We start from the raw sequence: 16,839 nt of genomic DNA on the forward strand, positions 1-16,839 counted from the left end.
TCGGGGCCCGCCACTGCTTTCCTCTTTCACCATCCTTCTACCCGACGTACATCAGAGCAAACACCCACCCGCCTGCCCCCTGGATTTGATCCTCTGTGTGCCCAGGACTTGGCCATGCAAAGTCGGGAGTACAGGAATTATGTCCACAGCAGGAACTCGAGGCCCCTCAGTGCCAGGTCTAGCTGAGTCTCACTGTTCAGGTTGGAACTAGAATGGGGTTGACATAGAAGAAGGGGTGTTAATTACCACTGGTGGCCCAAGAGCTTGGCCCAGTCCTAGGAGATGGAAAATATCTGCTCCTTCTCTCCTCGATGTTCAATCCCAGGGTAGCACATCTAGAAAGAAGTCAAGGGTGTTTGGGGCAATGACTTGAACCTTCGGGAGACGTGGAGCCTTGCAGGGGGTTGGTTCCTTACATCTGAGGGTATCCCAGGCATTATGATGAGGAATGAGTCCCCAAAATGCCAGAAGCCACCTCAGGAGGCACGTCTGGTACCTGCTGTCTGTCTCCCCCTGGGACTGCAAGTTCCCAGATGCCAGGGCCCACCCACAGGGAGGCCTGACCAGATGTTTGCAGACATCAGGACCATGGCACACTCTCCTCCCCACCCACCCCACACTTCCCCAGGTCCTGCCTCAGCTTCCCCAGACTCGCCACCACAGCCCAGCCCTTCTGCTCCTGGGCCTTCCTGGGGTGTGAGTCTGAGGGTGGCCCAGTACGGCAGGTGGAGCCTGGTCCTGGATGAGGCCCCTCTCCATCCGCCTCCGGCCACCTGTCCTGAGTACTCATTCCCTTCCAGACAGCTGGAGAGCGGCCCCAGAGCCTCTGGTTAAGGGAGGGGGTGGGTGGGTGTGGGAAGCTTCTAAGGGAGCTAAGCCAAGGCCGAGGGGAGGCCCTTCTGGCTGATGGGGATGCTGAGTGTGCATGCATGGGGGTGGGGTGGGGGAAAGCACTTGGAAGAAGTGGGAATTGGGGGTGGGATCAGAGAATGGAATGTGGAGTTCATTCTCCTGGGGGCACAGCTGTTTATTTTGATCTCCCTTGTCAGCTGCTGCATATTCCTTATCTTGAGGCTCAATCCAGACTCCACCCCCTTCTCTGCTGCTGAGCTGGGGAAGGCAGATACTGGACGCAGTCCTGCTCCCTGCTCTGCTACCTCAGCCCCCGCTGCTCCAGGCCGCTGGAAGGGGCGAGCAGAACGCAGGCCTGCCTCCCACTCAGACCCACTCTGTGCCCGTCCACGGGTACCCAGGTCTTCAGAGTGAGTCATCTCACGTCAAGACCCACCCCCAACCTCCATGACAACCTGCGCTGGTCACCCCGTGCTGCCTGCATATTTCAGTTTTATCAGTGCCACAGGACTTAAAGGGCCGGCACACAGTGCTGGCTAACTTGAGAACTTGGGGCACAGACAGCTGTCACCTCCCAGGCCTCACCAGGCTCTCCTCTAGGTGGTCACATGGTTTGCTTAGCACTTACTGTCTCCATTGAGATGTTATGAAAATGATACAACTGATTTTCTATATACTTATGGAAACACAACTCATGACTTGTTTTGCATTTTTCATATTTTTACAAAACTGGAACATTTAGAAAAAGGGGAAAAAAGTAGAAAAAAATTCACTCATAGTTTCACTGGCCCCAAAAAGAACCACTGCTAACATTTTGGTAAATTCTCTTTCAGTCTTTTCTCGATTTGTGTGTGTGTGTGTGTGTGTGTGTGTATGTAAAATACACAGTTGTAAATACGTTGTACATATAATTTTGTAACCTGATTTTTTCCTGAACATTACCATGTAAGTAATTTTTGTGATATCACATGTTTTTTCTGTTGACATCTTTCATGACTATCTAATATTTCATTTGATATAGTTAGCCCTTGAACAACACGGATCGGATCCATTTATATGTGGCTATAAATAATGTAAGAGTATTTTCTCTTCCTTATGAGTTGTTTTTTTTTTTTTATCCTCACCTGAGGACATTTTTCCATTTTTTGTTCAGATAGAGTGGGAGAGAGAGAGAGGGAAACGTCAACATGAAAGGGACACATCAAGTGGCCGCCACCTGCATGACCAACCAGGGCCAGGGACAAACCACAATCAAGGTACGTGCCCTTAGCGGGAACTGAACCCGGGTCTCTCTAGACCACAGGCCAATGCTTTAAGCACTGAGCCAAACTGGCCAGGGCCCTTATGAGTTTCTTAATAACATTTTCTTCTCTCTACCTTACTTTGTCATAAGAATGCAGTATATAATACTTATAACATACAAAATATGTTTATGTTATCGGTAAGGCCTCTGGTCAATAGTAGGCTATTAGTAGTTTAAGTTTGGGGGGAGTCAAAAGTTATACATGGGTTTTTGACTGTGTGAGGAGTTGATGCCCCGAACCCTTGTGTTGTTCAAGGGCCAACTGCACTGTACTTTGCTTGACCATGCTCTACTGTGACGCATGTCAATTGTTCAAAATTTTTGTCATGTACATAACACTGTGATGAAAATCATCAAAGGAAGCTTTTTCTACATTCAGAATTATTTAAATTAGGATTGAGCCTGCCCTGGCTGGTGTGCTCAGTGGTTAGAGAGTTGGCCCTCAGACCAAGGGATCTTGGGTTCGATTTTTGGTCAGGGGCACGTACCTGGGTCGTAGGTTCTGTCCCTGGTCCCGGTTGAGGCGTGTGTAGGAGGCAACTAATCGCTGTATCTCAATGTTTCTCTCTCTCTTCCCTCCTTCCCTCCCTTCCACTCCATCTAAAAATCATGGGAAAAAAATATCCTCGGGTGAGGATTAACAACGACAAATTAGGATTAAGCCTAGAAAGGAGCATTACCAAGGCAGAGGGTCAGGATGTCTCAGAGGCATTTGCTTTTGGTACCTATAGCCAAACAGCTTTCTCAAGGGAGCGTTTACCACAGGACAAGGCCACCAGCAGGGCGGGGACATGCCACTTTACATCCCCTGCTGTGTAAGGACACCACTCACCGTTAGGTATCTTTCTGTGTGCCTAGGTCATGGTACCTGCCTTTGGTGCACTTCTTTTCTCTTGCTGCTGAGCACCCAGTGTCCTTCCCAGTAACACTGCTACTTCCTTTCGGGGGGTTCGCTCTCCCGCCCCTCCTGCAAAGCCAGGAGCCTGCAGGCCTGCCCTGCACGACGGAAACTGGAGAGGCCGGCCCATCCACTCCTACCAGGCCTGGCCAGGCAGAGGAGGCTGCTCACAGCTGTCATCTCCTCGTCCCCTGCAGGTCCCTCTGCCCAGCCCTCGGGCACTCTGTCATTTTCCACCCATTTCCAAACCCTGTTTTGCAGCCTTTCTGGTGAGTTGAGGAGTTCCCAACCTTCTCCCAATAAATTCTCTTGGCCTCATATTGGACAATCCATTTCTGTTGCCTGAGAATACTAATACCTCTCCCATTTAGTGTTTTTCAAATTGCAAGTCGGGACACTTGATTGGTCCTGAAGCCCAGTATGACCACCATTTAAAAAAAAAAAAAAAAGGAACAACAGAATAAAAAGAAAACATCAAAAGTATATCATCTGGAATAAGGGTAAGCATTGTTTAGTGAAATTTGTTTTACATGTATACACACACGTGTTTGTGTGTGTAGAAAATAGATTAAAATAAACTAACATTTCTAGTTTTGAAAAACACAGCCCGAACTGAACTTGAGTTACTTGGGAATAAAGATCAGATAATCTCTGATCTCTCCTAGATGTTTTGCATATTTCTCCCGAAATCTTTAGTATCTAGAAAAATGTAATTCCTTGCCAAGAGAACAATAATATTTCAAGGTCTACTCACTATTTTCTCCTCATTCATAGCCTGACATCTCCTACCCTTTACCTAATGATACTTAATGATATTGGACATCTTTTCTTCCGGGTCTTTACATTTCTGTTAATGGTACCAATATTCCACCAGCTACCCAGGCTGAAATATTCTGGGGTCGTAATTCTTGATCCCTGTCCTTCATTCATTTACTGAGCACCTACTGCCGCCCAGTAGGAGAGAAAGCATGCGAGCAGCCAATTACAACATGTGGCCACATACTTCATCTATAAAGTATGCACGGTGCCTAACAGAGGAAGGGAAGAGCAATTTCCAGTGCAGATGATTCTTCCTACCTTCCTACCAAATAATTACTAAGTTCTGTTGCTCCTACCTTCAAAATAGTTTGCCAAATCACCCCTCATTTCCATTTCTACTGGTATCACCCTAGTTTCGATCCTTTTTATAGTTTGTGTAGACTCTCTCGCCAATTCTATTTTCTAGGGCACAATTTCTAGTGCCCTAGAAATCATCTTACAACCATTCTCATCATTTCACTTCCCTTCTCAAAAGCCTTCAATGGCTCCCCATTACCTACTAAATAAAGTCCAAACATCCTAATCCAATACTGTTGATTCAGCTTCTTCACCATCACCCAGAAATTTCTTTCCAGCTCGATGACCCACTAGAATAGTCAGTGAGGTTCTTCTCTTCCAACTGCATATCTGTCTCATACGTCAACTAAAACAACGCACAGCGACAGACTGAAGCAGAAGCAGATGTGATAATCCAGCTGTCTCTGTTAAGCCAGGCATTACAGATTTGCAAAAATGGAAAACAAGGCCACATGTTTCACTATTTTTTCATTTCAGAACATATAGTTATAATTTTATTAAAAATGTGATGCTATGTTAACAGGAAATTCATTTCTTATTGTTGCTTCAAAGGAATTAATCAATATTTTTAAAACTTACCCTTTAAGATTTTTTTCATGGAAATTAAATGTCAACACCTACAACCTTCAAAGCCAAAGCTCTTTGGGATCCTCAATAATTTTTAAGGATGTAAAGTGTTTCTGAGACCAGAAAGTTTGATGACTACTGCCTTAGATCTAACACATTGGTTTAAGTAGACGCAGGGTCTCTGAAACACACCAGCCCTCAACATTTTTTTTTTATCCTCACCCGAGGACATTTTTTTGCATTTATCTTCAGATAGAGCGGGAAGAAGAGAGGGGGGAAGAGAGAGAGAGAAACATTGATGTGAGAGAGAGACATTGCCTGGCTGCCACCCACATGACCCCAACTGGGGCTGGGGACAAACTGCAACTGAGGTTCGTGCCCTTAGCGGGAACCAAACTCAGGACTCTCTGGTCCATGGGCCGACACTCTAACCACTGAGCCAAACTGGTCAGGGCCAGCCCTCATCATTTTTACCTTGACTTGTCTTACCTTTCTGCCCCAGTGTCCTGCTGAAGTTTTTAAACCATTAAAAAAACAAGAAGTGGTCCTATTAGGAACAATTATTGTTATAGAAATAATAATAATTATAGAAAATGCCACTAATTATTTTAGAAAGGATTAATAATAATAAAGAATAAGTCAGCCAAATAATTGCCATAGAAATAAGAAAATTGTTATTTCTATAATATGACTTTTGGTAAAAAAAAAAAAAGCCAGATATTCAGGAAAGTGAAAACATACAAAAGCACCCACCATTTAAAATTGAATTTCTCACCCAGCCAGTGTGGGTCAGTCACTGAGCATTGACCCATGCACTAAAATCAAATTTCTATCCCTGGCCAGTTTGGTTCAGTGGTTAGAACATCAGCCTGCGCACCAAAGGATCTCAGGTTTGATTCTGGTCAAGGGCACACACCTGGGTTGCAGGTTTGATTCCCCAGCCCCGGTCGGGGTATGTGCGGGAGGCAACCAATCAATGTGTCTCTCTCGCATCGATATTTCTCTTCCCCATCCCCATACCTCCCTTCTTCCACTCTCTAAAAAAGTAATCAACAGAAAAAGTATCCTCGGGTTAGGATTAACAAAAAAATTAAAAGTCAATGTCTCATCAAGTCCACACCTCTTTTATTTTCTCAAACGGCGCCTCTGAGAAGAAAAGTCCTGGTTAATCCATGCAAAAGCAGCTGCTCCTGCCTCCAGACCCCAACAGCCCTGTCAAAACTTTCTTATGGCTCAGGGAGCCCATCGGAGCCCATAAGTGAGTACGTACTGAATTCCTAAATGTGCACATTTAACTATCACAAATGTAATGGTATTTCCTGTAGAAGACATCAGCCAACCCCAGAAGCCTAAATATTGCTTACACAACATGGTCCCTTACCCAAAGCTCAACATAACGTTCCACCAAAATCTGGCCATGCTGGAGATTCTTAGAGATGGCAAAGAAAGCACAGAATGTGCATAATGTCGCCTGGCTGGTGTGGCTCAGTGGTTGAGCGTTGACCCATGCACCAAGAGGTCACCGGTTCGATTCCCAGTCAGGGCACATGCCCAAGTAGTGGACCCAATCCCTAGTGGGCAGCACGCAGGAGGCAGCCCACTGATGTTCTCTCTCATCGATGTTTCTTTTTTTTATCCTCCAGCCCATTGATGTTCTCTCTCATCGATGTTTCTTTTTTTTATCCTCACCCAAGGACATTTTTGCATTTATTTATCTTCAGATAGAGCGGGAGGGAGAGAGGGAGGAAGAGAGAGAGAGAAACATCGATGTGAGAGAGACACATCAAGTGGTTGCCACCCACACGACTCCAACCGGGGCTGGGGACGAACCGCAACCAAGGCATGTGCCCTTAGCAGGAATTGAACCTGGGACTCTCTGGTCCGCAGGCCAATGCTCTAACCACTGAGCCAAACCAGCCAGGGCTCTCTCATTGATGTTGCTGTCTCTCTCTCCTTCTCCCTTCCTCTCTCACTAAAAGCAATAAAGAAAAAAAATTTTTTTAATGTGCATACAATGTTCTATGAGCAGCTTAAGGAGACTTTAATACGTTTTTATTGATTTTTTTTTTTAAGTGTATTTTTTTATCCTCACCCGAGGACATTTTTCCATTTTTTGATCAGATAGAGCAGGAGGGAGAGAGAGGAAGAGAGAGAGAAACATCGATGTGAAGGGACACATCGAGTGGCTGCCACCTGCACGATCAACCAGGGCCGGGGACAAACTGCAACCGAGGTACGTGCCCTTAGCAGGAACCGAACCCGGGTCTCTCTCTACCACAGGCCGACGCTCCAACCGCTGAGCCAAACCGGCCAGGGCCGTTTTTATTGATTTTTTTAGAGAAAGAGGATGGTAGAGAGAGCGAGAGAAACATCAATGTGAGAGAGAAACATCGATTGGGACCTCTCAGGCCATGGGATGATGCTCAACCTACTGAGCCACACTTGTCAAGCATTAAGGAGACTTTAATGGTAACTTTGATGAGTGTATTGTTTTTACACTGACTTTGAACCCAACACTGTATAAAATGTGGCTCTACTGTAAAAGAAGACTGGATGACCCTTAGAGACCTATCGATATTGTTGGCGGGAAATACCAGAAGGGTGAGCCCAGGAGTCCTGGACCTATGCAGTCCTGTCCTCTGGACAGAGTAGGTGGCATCCACCCCGGGCCAGAGCTACTAGCCATTTCTGGGTGGAGTATCTTGAACGTCAAGGTTGCCGTTCCAGCATTAGGACCCAGCTTAACCACAACTCCAGAGGTGTGCCCCTTAGCCCCTGGCCTGGTGCCACACCCCTGCCAAAGCCTGAGTCGGGGGGAGAGAGGAAAGAAAATGAACGTTGGAGGGGGAGCTGGAAGAAGAGCTTGTTTTTGCCATAACCGCAGTTGGGGCGGCTGTGGTCGGGCTGATTCATCCAGGGCTCCTCAGATATGTTAGGGCCCCAGCCCCACCTAGCAAAGTTCACATCGCCACCACCCACTCCTGCTTCCTGGGTCCTGTGCGTGACACCTGACCTGCCAGCTGAGGCAGGGCTGGGCCATCCTTGCTCCTTCGGTTCCATTTTGCTTGGCTTAGTGGACAACCCGGGAGCTCTGGCCAGGGGCACTGAGGGACAGGGGAGGCTCTGGGCTTGCCTGGGGGACTCGATCCGTACCATCTCATCTCCACACAGACCACAGACATACATGTCACACACAAACACGCCATCACATGAGAGGCCACCCAATGGCCTCCAGCCTGCTCTACCTCTCTCAACAGGGAACTTGTCTCACACTCCCCCTGGTGGATGGGCACACACGTGCAGACACACGCAGACACAATGTGCGTGAGAAGCCGGGTCAGAGTTCGTTCAGCCACCAGGCTCTCCGAACTGACTGTTTCAGCTGGGGTCTCAGTTCTTAGTAAAATGAGGACACCTCATAGGATTCTTATGAGGAACAAATGAGAAGCACGTTAACAAACATCGTACTTATTATAAACTTCTCTGCCAATGGCATATAGTACCCATAAGCACATACAACAGTCCCTGGCGTGTGGCTGCACTGTGCGGAGATATGCTATTATTATCCCCATGGGCCTAGAAAGAGAGGAGGCCTCAGAGAAATCCACAAAATCAATTCCTAGGAGGAAGATCAAAAATGTCTCCCAGAAACTGCCAGAGGGAAGGCAGGGGAGGAGCAGGCGGAAGCAAGACTTTCTGAGGACCACCCAGGGGGTACCAAGCTCCAGCCTAGTGGTTGTAAAGGGAGTTTTGAGTTAGAGCTCAAGAGGGTGGACCCAGGCAGGAAAAGACTCCATTTCCTTGGAGACCAAGAGACCTGGAAAGTAAAACTTGGCCTGGTCCTGGAGGTGAACGTAAGTCAATTCTTAGACTAAAAGGAAGCTGCCCTGGGCAGCAGCTGACTGGAAGGAAAAAAGACAGGGCCTGGGAGGATCTGGCCTGTGCTCAGCCACCCAGTACATCCGAGGGTTTGTAACCCCAAGATCCTCTCCCACTGTGATGAAAATAGATTCTGCATCTGAACAGTCTCCAAGTTTGTGGTTCTGTAACAGATACTGCTTAGAGAAGAGGGAAGGGAGCTGGAAGGAGAGGAAAAAGCAGCCCTGACTCTCAGGGGCCTCGTGTTGGGAGGGATCAGCACTCCTCCCCTCCCTAATCCAAAGACAGCTTGAGATAGCCACTTGCCAGAGAGGAATAAACCTCCCCTGGGTCTTACTCAGAGCTGATTCTGACCAGAGCACCCAGCAGTGAGCTTAATAACCGGAGCTTAGGAAAGAGTCGGAGAACAGACAGATGCTTCCATGGGGCAGGCAGCCAGGGGCCCCCTGTCCCATCCTCCCTCTTCCCCTGGCCAGTCCTCTCCCACAGCCTCCAACACCTCCAGCTGGAGCCCAAGTCGGAGCCCAAGGTCTGCATTTGTCTGAGGCCCTGTTCAGCTTCCTTTCCCAGAACCCGGGGGCCCCCGGGGAGGGGGCAGAAGGACTGGCCTGGAGGGAAGAGAACAGAACTGGAGGGAGGGTGAGCTGGAGCTGACAATGCTGGGGCCAGAACTGGGAGTTTCTGGGACAGCCCCAATTTCAAGTATTCTGTCCAACTGTCTAACCACAGGCCAGAACTTGTGGGCTGATTTTTATTTTAGAAAAAATGGTGAAATGGAGTCATAGGTGGGATGGTGAGGAAGGAACACAGAGCTGTCTCTTGGTTTCTGAGTAGCCCCCATGACCACCCCAAGGGGCTCAGTCTGAAAGGTGATGAGGATGATGATATAATGATGACAGAGGCCACCACTTATAAGGGCTTATGACCTGCTTGGCACTTGGCAAGGCTTTGTGTGTTACCTCATGAGCCTAAGTGTGGGCTCTGAAGCCTCAGCCCCTGACTCTGTGTAACCATTCTGTGCCTCAGTTTCCTTGTCTATAAAGGTATAATAATAGACCTGTGATGAGGATTCAAAACACTCACGAAGTATGCATGCAATGAACATCAGCCATTGTTGAATATTACTCAGCCGTCAAAAAGAATGAAATCTTGCCATTTGCAACATGGATGGACCTAGACAATATTGTGCTAAGTGAGATAAGACAGAGAAAGACAAATACTGTATAATTTCACTTATATGTGCAATCTGAAAAACAAAGTAAACAAAACAGAAACAAGCTCATAGATACAGAGAACAAACTGATGGTTGTCAGATGGGAAGGGGGTATGGGTTGGGTGAAAGGGGAAAGGGATTAAGATGTACAAATTGCCATTATAAAAAAGATGCCCCGCCCTGGCCGGTTTGGCTCAGCGGTTAGAGCATCGACCTGCGTTCCAGAGAGACCCGGGTTCAGTTGTCGCTAAGGGCACGTTCCTTGGTTGCAGTATGTCCCTGGCCCTGGCTGGTCGTGCGGGTGGCAGCCACTCGATGTGTCTCTTTCACATCGATGTTTCTCTCTCTCTCTCTCTTCCTCTTTCTCCCTCCCACTCTATCTTAACAAAAAAGTGGAAAAATGTCCTTGGGTGAGGATAAAAAAAAAAGATGCCCTGGCCGGTTTGGCCCAGTGGTTAGAGCGTCGGCCTGCGGTCCAGAAAGACCCGGGTTCAGTTCCCGCTAAGGGCATGTACCTCGGTTGCAGTTTGTCCCTGGCCCTGGTTGGGTCATGTGGGAGGCAGCCACTCGATGTGTCCCTTTCACGTCAATGTTTCTCTCTCTCTCTCTTCCTCTCTCTCCCTCCCACTGTATCTGAACAAAAAATGGAAAAATGTCCTCAGATGAGGATATAAATAAATAAATAAATAAAGTAAGTCCCGGAAATGTAAAGTACAGCACAGGGAATATAGTCAATAATACTGTACTAACTACGTATGGCGTCAGATGGGTACAAAACTTACTAGGGTGATAGTCTAATTTAACTTATTTGTAAGTTACATAAATGTCTAACCTCTATGTTGTACACCTGAAATGAATATAATAGTGTATGTCAACTGTAATTGAAAAATAAAAATAACAATAATAGGAACAATTAGCCATTGTTAAGCTTCCAGATGACCCAGTGAGGTAGGGGCTCTATTATGCCCACTTTACAGATGAGGAACTCAGGGAAGGGGCCCAGCTAGGACTCACATCTGGGTAGTTTCTCTACTGAACACAGTCCCTCTTGACCACTTCATGAGTGAAAGCACAGGTTAGCAGTCCTGTGCACAAGCTGTACCGCCAAAGGGCTGTCCGACTTCCAGCTCAGCCACTGAGCAGGTGTGTGAATGTAAGCGGGCAGCTCAGCCCTCGGTGACTCGGTTTGCTCATCTATAAAATGAGTGTCCTGCCTCACAAGGTTGTTGGGAGAGTATATGAGTTACTAAGTGCGTGAACACGACTAGTTATGGGACAGGCCAGTGAGCCAGGAGAAGTGGAACAGGGAAACTGAGCCAGAGCTGAGCGAACTGACAGAGCAATTGACAGCGGATACAGGTCACCGCCCTGGAAATAACATCTAGGCCTCGGTTGTATTTCAGCTCCAGACTCAGAAAAGCAGCAAAACCAGGTAGGCGACACCAGGACTAGCTGCAATGACCCCCTGCCCTGATCTAACCAATCAGTGAGGACCAGGACCCTGAAGGCTATTCTCTTGACCCTCCCCTGAGACCTCTCCTAAAATTCCTGCCTGTAAGAGAGAAATAAAAGCCTGAAGACAGAGGACACAGCGAGCCTTCCCAGGAGCATGTCTGCCCCTCCTTTTCCCCACAGGCATGCATCTCCTAAGGGACCCCACGAGGCTCGAAACCAGGACAGCAATGGGCAGTGGCAGTTCATCCCAGGCAAACCCCCTGAACCTGTCCCCAAGGCTCCCTTTTATTTATTTATTTATTTATTTTTAATCCTCACCTGAGGACACTTTTTGCGTTCATAGAGCAAGAGGGAGAAAGAGAGAGAGAGAAAAACATCGACGTGAGAGAGACACATCGAGTGGTCCCCACCCACAGGACCCCAACCGGGGCCAGGGACAAACTGCAACCCAGGCACGTGCCCCTAGCGGGAACCAAACCCGGGTTCCAGACTGCGAGCCAAGCTGATGCTCCAACCGCCAAGCCAAACCGGCCAGGTCCCCAAGGCTCCCTGTTCTCTGACTTCTCAGTGAGCCAAAGCAGACCAGTCTAGGCTCACTTCCCCAGCCTTTTCTGGTTTCACTGTCCCCAGCTTTAATGAACGTCCTCTAAAATTCACCAGGACGTGTGCCGTGAAGTTTTTCCTGTACGAAGTCAAGGACCCACACATTACCAGCCCAGCCCTAGGTAGACCCACTCAGGGCCAGCTCCCCTTTCTGGTAACAGTCACGGCCTCTTTCTCTGGGCCTTCCGTCCACAGTGTCCTCTGGCTACAGGGCTTGTAAATGCACTGTCCCCACTCTCTCTGGGCCCCGCTTACTGTATTCCTGGGGCTCCAATGGCTCTATGCCTTCCTAAGGGTCTGAAGTGGCAGTGGGCAGATGTGAGTCAACATACAGGCACCAAGCAACCCCTCTCCTCCTCCTTCCTAAAGACACTGCTTCAGCCACCCTCCCACCCCATCCCCACCCCCTGTTAGGCATTGCTGTCCAGGGGGAATTTCTACCAGGGTGGAAGAACTGGTCAGGTCACTGAGGACAAATAGTTTTAGAGAGCGTGGCTTTTATCCCCTTAAAGGAGATAACATGGGTATCATGTCTTTGAAGGGTCCGAAAAGCCATGCCACATTAGGTACCCTGCCATGCCCATGAGGGCTGCTGGCTTTGCCCACTGCATCTGACATAGATTTTCTATTTCAAGGGCAACGAAAGTTTCAGAAAGGGGAAAGAGAAAGGACAGGAGGGAGGTGACCCCTGACCTGGGGAAGAGAGCCTGCCCCAGGGGCACAGGCCTGTCCAGTCTAGCCTGAGCCCGGAGGAGACCTAGGGGCATGCTATGGGGGCTGTGCTGGGTCAAAAGTTGCTCTCTGGGCTCTGGTATGTAGATAGCTGGGAATGGGGTGGGGGAGAGGCCCCACCCAACCAGATGGAGCTGAAGTACCAGGTGGCACTCTGCACCCAATCGCGCCTCCTCCGCAGCAACACACTGGACAACAGCCCCACCTGGTGGACAGATGGGGACCACCAGGGGCCAGGAAGTGGAGAGCCGGGAAGGATGAGGAAGGGTAAGCAGAGGAGGTTTAGAGGTCGAGGGGGTTTAGGGTCTCCTCCATGGAAGAAACCTCTCCAAAGCAGGTGCTCTGGACGCCCCTAAGTGAGGAACTAACTTCTTCAGAAGGGAATTATGCAATAATTTGTTAGAAAGTTCTCATGCTTTTTAGAAATCTGCCTCCACCAGTCTCCTCTACCTGGGGGCTTCCAAAGACAACATTTCAGATGTTTGAACACAACTATAATATCCTTCCTAAGTCTTCTTCCCACGTGGGCTCAGCCTTCCAGAGTTTGACATCATTCCATCCGCTATGTCTTCTTTTTTCACTCAGTTGTTCTTTTTTTAATATACTAACTTCCAAGGAACCCCTTCCAATTCTATACCCAAGCCATCCCCTCCTCACACCAGCAGCATCATTTTAAAAACACCTTTGGGTTTCAACCTCCCTACTGTGCAGGGTCTGATATGCTGGAGAAGTTAATGCTCTGATTGGGGGGTAATTTAGACATTAAGAGAAAAGGCTTTGAAATGAGATAGACCAGTGTTCAAATCTAACCTCTGCCGCTTACTAGCTGTGGGACCCTCAGGCAAGTTTCTTAGCTTTTCTGAGCTGCTTCCTCAGCTGTAAATTGGGCAGAGAGGGACTGACCACAGGACAGCTCCTGGCAACACAGTGGTCATTACCACCACTTTCTGCCAAGGAGGGCAGGGCTGCAGGCAGTGCTCTGGGAAGAGCAAGAAGAAAGGGCAGGAGAAAAGGAGACTTTCTGGAGTCAGCCGGCCTTGCTTGACCAGCAGGAACCCCGGGTGAAATCCAAAAAATGGTTACCTTGTTCAAAACCATTTCCAGGCCTGTCTCTGGCCACACCATCCTGTTGTAATAGGGCAGGCCTCAACCACTCTTTAAATCTCAGAGGGTTTAAAAGTTAAATGTCTTTGAGAGTAAGAGACACACACCAAAATAAACACATCTACCCGCTGGGCATTGAAAGAGAAACTTGGCATAGGCCCCAGAACTTTCCCCACCCCTACCCTCCCTCAACTTCCTCTTGTGGTTTCTCAAGAGTACAACCTGTTCTCTCTCCCCAGCCAGAAGTATGCCCGGAGCAGGGGCTGGGGCACCCACTCATGATGAGGGAGGAAGGAGGTGTGTGTGGCAGAGGAGCAGCCCCGAGGCCTGCATAGTTCTGAATGTTCACATCCTGCTTACCTGTTACCATCCCTCCAACACACATCCTCTCTAGATACCTGGTGGGGGTGGACTGACTGCAGGCAGAGAGGACAGCCTGAGGGCTTCCCCAGATCTGTGCAGAGGGCTCCTGGGAGTTTCAGAAAGATAATGGGAAAATGGCTGGAATCCACGAACCTCTGCACTGTGACCTGGTTCCTATAATGGGCACTGTCCCAGCCTGCCTGGGGGTATGGGGGTCAGAGCCACAGATGCAACTTTGGGATGCAGCAGCCGTGGGGCGGAGGTGAGCTTCTTAAGACTGCTCCCTCCACTTGACTGTCTTCCTTACTCAGCTACCAAGAAGAACTGTTCCTCCTAGAATCTAGAATATGAGGGTTTCTGCTATTCTTTTTTTTTTTTTTTTAACGTTTTTATTGATTTTTTTTATAGAGAGGAAAGGAGGGAGATAGAAACATCGATGTGAGCGGAAAACATTGATCAGCTGCTCCTGTACACTCCCCACTGGGCATCAAACCCAAAACCCAGGCATGTGCCCTGAATGGGAATCGAACCGGGACCTCTCAATCCATGGGACAATGCTCAATCCACTGGGCCACACTGGCCAGGCTCTGCTATTCTTAAAGACTGACAACAAAAGAGGTGCCTTGGTTTCCCTCCTCCCAGATTCTGGCACATCACATCCATGTTGAGTTCTTTGTTGCATCAAACCTTGGTCTGTTCCTTTCCATGAGTGAGGCTTCAACACACACACACACACACACACACACACACACACGTGCTCGCGCAGGGCCATTAGGAGAGGATACCAGCTCTGTGCAGTTACTCTAACCCTACCATCCCTACTCCAGACCTGCTGGGTGCTCTGTAACCAGTATCAGCACATTGATTCAGCTAATGGGTTATTCTCCTCTGTATCACCCAAGACACAGGACCAGAGAGTCCGTTTGGGAAACTGCTAAGCCCCTGGCTCAAGTGTACATTCTGTGTAGACAGTCAAGAGGCAGATTTGCCTAGTGGTTAAGAACAGGGCCTTCCAGGTGAAGTGACCTGGGTTTAAATCCCAGCTCTATCATTTCCTTCTGGTGTCCTCTTTAGAAAAATTACTTCTCTCCTCTTTGCCTGAGTTTCTTCCAAGTGCTTACCTCATAGGCCTGTTTGGAGGATTAAATAAGACATTAACCTAAAACAATTAGAAGAGTACCTGACAGAGCTATATAAGTGTGAGTCAGTATTTTGAACCCTTTTGAAAAAGGAAAGCAAGCAGGAAGAGAAGGTGTTTGGAACCATGGAGTTCATGGTCTCAAGCACTGGACATAGACTGGGATCCAGCTGGAATTCTCAGAGATGCTTTTGATTCTAAGTTCCAGGTGTACCCACCTGGAACTTAGCTCTGACTTTTTTACCATTATGGCCTCAACACCTCGCCTATGCACACAGTATGGCCACAGCAAACAGGTGCTGAATGAATTCATTAATTGTTCTGTCAGTCATCTCCCAAAGGAGCCTGGGAACTGAAAGAGCAGAAATGCTATGGGAGGGCTGGTTCTCTTCACTCATGTCTAGTCTCCAAGAGAACTGCCGTGGACGGCCTAAAGCAAGGATTTGTTAGAGGAAATGGCCCTAGAGCCCAGGGATGACGAATGGGTGCCTCAAGACTGCGGGTAGACTGTCATGCAACCCCCAGGGAACCTTCCCAGCTGTATGTAGCTGAGAATTTCTGGGTTTTGGGGGGTGGGGGGGTCAACCTTTTCCCTGAATTCATCCCGTTTATTACCACTTCGTCTTCATGCCTAGATAGGGGGTTGAACCTGGTTCCCCATGGTATCCCAATGCCCAACACCACAGTCAGGGTTCAGTACAACTCTGTGGAATGAATAAGTGCCCCCCAAAGACTTCCCATCATTTCTCTCAAAATCCAATTCACATATCCTCTTATCTCTGAAGCTTTCTCAGGTTCCCCAGCTTGATGCTTTATGTCTGTTATTCATGATCCACACTAGGTGTAGGTGAATAACATCATTGCACCCTCAGTATCGATATAATCCCAGGCGCATAGTAGGTGCTCAATCAATGTTTGGAAATGAATACATAAATGTTCCCTTAGTCACGGCAACCGCTTTCTTCAGCTACTCCTCTTGTTGACACAGAAGAGGCTAAGGCCATCACTCCTGTACCCATCAGACTCCACTGGAACACTGAGGGGTTCTTCCTTCCAATCCTGTCCTCTGGTTTCCTCCCTGGGCCCTGGCTGGCAGGAGAACCCGAAGGCTCCCTGCCCACACTGGCTCTGCTCTCCTTCTCGCCTCCCACCTCCAGCAGCCCCCTGGGCCTCCAGATCAGCTTGGAAGGGGTTTGTGCAGACCTACAGAGCACTCAGGGCTTTGGTGGGGCTTCTCTGCCCTTGGCCCAGAAAGTAAGCCGAGCTCTGGGGGACAACCAGGAGGTGATGAGAGCTCAGTGATCTCCTTAAACCACCCACGTCCCATCCCCGGCCCCGGAGTCCAGCTTGAGTTTAGAGGTCGCAGCAAAGGCGGGGGGAAGGGGAGTGCTGACCTCCCATTACCAAGGCTTCTCCAGCCTCCAAGCCTACCTCCTTGGCAGGTGAGCCCCCGGAGCATCTCCAGTAGCGGCAGACACTCTCTCCGCAGCCTCCATCTTCTGCCTTGGGGACGTTAGGGGTGGGGGGTCGCAGCCTCCAGCGGCCGGGAGGGGCGTGCACCACTCTCTCCGGAGCCCAAACAACCTCAGTCTCCACCCCCGCAGGCGCGGCGTGTT

The 16,839-nt window shown here is 48.8% G+C and overlaps 1 protein-coding gene across 1 annotated transcript in view; it reads right to left on the reverse strand.

The window, feature by feature from the left end:
- CCND3 (cyclin D3) overlaps positions 1 to 16,837 on the reverse strand; it is a 97,674-nt gene extending 80,837 nt beyond the window's left edge. The window contains exon 1 of the mRNA XM_036248390.1: positions 16,655 to 16,837. The gene's annotated coding sequence lies outside the window, so the exon portion shown is untranslated. The remainder of the gene's footprint in view (positions 1 to 16,654) is intronic.
- Between the last annotated feature and the right edge of the window lie 2 nt (positions 16,838 to 16,839).

This window comes from Molossus molossus, unplaced genomic scaffold (genome assembly GCF_014108415.1).
Source record: "Molossus molossus isolate mMolMol1 unplaced genomic scaffold, mMolMol1.p scaffold_m16_p_8, whole genome shotgun sequence".
NCBI lineage: Eukaryota > Metazoa > Chordata > Mammalia > Chiroptera > Molossidae > Molossus > Molossus molossus.